Here is a 3,172-nt window from a genome sequence, read left to right as displayed (position 1 = left end):
GCAGACTCTGGATCTCTACAGACCAGTGAAGTGGTGTGTTTTAATGCTCAGACTCTGGATCTCCACAGACCAGTGAAGTGGTGTGTTTTAATGTCAGCAGACTCTGGATCTCTACAGACCAGTGAAGTGGTGTGTTTTAATGCTCAGACTCTGGATCTCTACAGACCAGTGAAGTGGTGTGTTTTAATGCTCAGACTGGATCTCTACAGACCAGTGAAGTGGTGTGTTTTAATGCTCAGACTCTGGATCTCTACAGACCAGTGAAGTGGTGTGTTTTAATGCTCAGACTCTGGATCTCTACAGACCAGTGAAGTGGTGTGTTTTAATGCTCAGATTCTGGATCTCTACAGACCAGTGAAGTGGTGTGTTTTAATGCTCAGACTCTGGATCTCTACAGACCAGTGAAGTGGTGTGTTTTAATGCTCAGACTCTGGATCTCTACAGACCAGTGAAGTGGTGTGTTTTAATGTCAGCAGACTCTGGATCTCTACAGACCAGTGAAGTGGTGTGTTTTAATGCTCAGACTCTGGATCTCCACAGACCAGTGAAGTGGTGTGTTTTAATGCTCAGACTCTGGATCTCTACAGACCAGTGAAGTGGTGTGTTTTAATGTCAGCAGACTCTGGATCTCTACAGACCAGTGAAGTGGTGTGTTTTAATGCTCAGACTCTGGATCTCTACAGACCAGTGAAGTGGTGTGTTTTAATGTCAGCAGACTCTGGATCTCTACAGACCAGTGAAGTGGTGTGTTTTAATGTCAGCAGACTCTGGATCTCTACAGACCAGTGAAGTGGTGTGTTTTAATGCTCAGACTCTGGATCTCTACAGACCAGTGAAGTGGTGTGTTTTAATGCTCAGACTCTGGATCTCTACAGACCAGTGAAGTGGTGTGTTTTAATGTCAGCAGACTCTGGATCTCTACAGACCAGTGAAGTGGTGTGTTTTAATGCTCAGACTCTGGATCTCTACAGACCAGTGAAGTGGTGTGTTTTAATGTCAGCAGACTCTGGATCTCTACAGACCAGTGAAGTGGTGTGTTTTAATGGTCAGACTCTGGATCTCTACAGACCAGTGAAGTGGTGTGTTTTAATGCTCAGACTCTGGATCTCTACAGACCAGTGAAGTGGTGTGTTTTAATGTCAGCAGACTCTGGATCTCTACAGACCAGTGAAGTGGTGTGTTTTAATGTCAGCAGACTCTGGATCTCTACAGACCAGTGAAGTGGTGTGTTTTAATGCTCAGACTCTGGATCTCTACAGACCAGTGAAGTGGTGTGTTTTAATGCTCAGACTCTGGATCTCTACAGACCAGTGAAGTGGTGTGTTTTAATGTCAGCAGACTCTGGATCTCTACAGACCAGTGAAGTGGTGTGTTTTAATGCTCAGACTCTGGATCTCTACAGACCAGTGAAGTGGTGTGTTTTAATGCTCAGACTCTGGATCTCTACAGACCAGTGAAGTGGTGTGTTTTAATTCTCATTGTTAACAGTTGATTGTTTATAACTTTTCAGTATTATCACGTTATTCCATCAGACAGCTGTCAATCAGACAACAGTTAGAATGACCGAGTTGAATGGTGACTAAGCACTTTTCTGGGAGTAATGAAGCACCAGGGACTGTGTACATAAAGCAGGTCTCAGAAGAGGGCTGCTGGTCTCGGATCAGGTGCCCTCTCTTATTCATTATAGTCTAAAAGGCCAAACTGATCCTAAATCAGCACTCTGACTCTGAGATTCTTTATCAACATGGTTCCAGAAATCACATTGGGGGGCCAAAAGACTTTAAACCCAACGTCATACTGTATTGAAGACAGACTATGCATTTTGTTATCATTACAATATATATCTCTGTACATTTGTAATCAGAGGAATTTAAGAAGGAGTAGAACAGGCCTCCCCTTTCATGTCATAATGTGCAGACAGGCAGCCGTTCTAGTTCTATGTTTAGTAGTAGTATCATGGAGCATGTTGGGGGGGTCAGAGAGGTGGAAACAGAAATAGAAGGACTAGAACGCTGTTGGAACCTTTAACCCTGGTCATTTGACTCATGGGGACTCTCACATTGGCTGCCAGTCCCCCCATTATGCCATCATAATGGGGAGACCGGTTCTATGAGCGGAACACGTACATGTTCTCATGTCCTTAATAAGTGTTCTGATGACCCCTCTCTCTCTGTGAGGTATTAACTGACCCATAATGGGTTTCTGATTGGAGATTCTTCTTCCTCAACTGGGCCTTTAGATTAAAACCTGCTTTAGTAATGTGTTTTTATGTTACTCTTTTGATCAGGACGGTTTCTGATTGGATTTTACTGCATTGTTGTTGTTGTCTGTTGTTGTTGTATGTATTCTCCAGTATCTGGACTATAGAAAGACGGTAGTGTCTCATGGGATTTGAACGCTGAATATATTGCCTTATGTCTCACCACAGTGGTTGCTATTCTCTGCTTTTTTAATAAAGCCTGATAATGCCATATTCAGCCTAACAATGCCTTATTGACCTGAAGTGTGTGTGTGTGTGTGTGTGTGTGTGTGTGTGTGTGTGTGTGTGTGTGTGTGTGTGTGTGTGTGTGGGAGGGGGGGGGGGGGGCAGATTACTGCCCAAGCTTCTTTTAATCCTTTGCAGGCCACGTAAGATTCACACACACAGCGAGAGACAGACAGAGACACAGACAGATTCAGTGAAGGAATGTGAGGATCTAACAGCAGGATGCGGTGGGAGCGTTCATACCTGTCTGTCAGGCTGTCTGTCTGTCAGGCTGTCTGTCTGTCAGGCTGTCTGTCTGTCAGGCTGTCTGTCTGTCAGGCTGTCTGTCTGTCAGGCTGTCTGTCTGTCAGGCTCTGTGTGTCTGTCAGGCTGTCTGTCTGTCAGGCTCTGTGTTATGTTGGTGGGATAATAGCTGGTCTCAGATGCCCCACCCTTGGCATCCCAGAGGTACATAATAATAGGTGTCCTTCTAGAAGAGATCCTTTTTCTAGTCTTCTCTTCCCAGGGACTTCCCTGGGTGTGTGTCTGTGTGGAAGGATTATTCTAGTCTTGTCTTCCCAGGGACTTCCCTGGGTGTGTGTCTGTGTGGAAGGATTATTCTAGTCTTGTCTTCCCAGGGACTTCCCTGGATGTGTGTCTGTGTGGGAGGCTTATTCTAGTCTTCTCTTCCCAGGGACTTCCCTGGCT

The 3,172-nt window shown here is 45.1% G+C and overlaps 1 protein-coding gene across 1 annotated transcript in view; it reads left to right on the top strand.

Annotated features, from left to right (window-relative positions):
* LOC129846350 (beta-1,3-N-acetylglucosaminyltransferase lunatic fringe-like) overlaps positions 1 to 2,473 on the top strand; it is a 28,412-nt gene extending 25,939 nt beyond the window's left edge. Inside the window, exon 8 of the mRNA XM_055914273.1 lies at positions 1 to 2,473. This exon is cut by the window's left edge and continues 1,717 nt beyond it. The gene's annotated coding sequence lies outside the window, so the exon portion shown is untranslated.
* The last annotated feature ends 699 nt before the right edge of the window (positions 2,474 to 3,172 follow it).

Source organism: Salvelinus fontinalis, unplaced genomic scaffold, assembly GCF_029448725.1.
Source record: "Salvelinus fontinalis isolate EN_2023a unplaced genomic scaffold, ASM2944872v1 scaffold_0493, whole genome shotgun sequence".
Lineage (NCBI taxonomy): Eukaryota > Metazoa > Chordata > Actinopteri > Salmoniformes > Salmonidae > Salvelinus > Salvelinus fontinalis.
The sequence above is the reverse complement of the archived record's forward strand: the minus strand, read 5'-3'. Positions and strand labels throughout refer to the sequence as shown.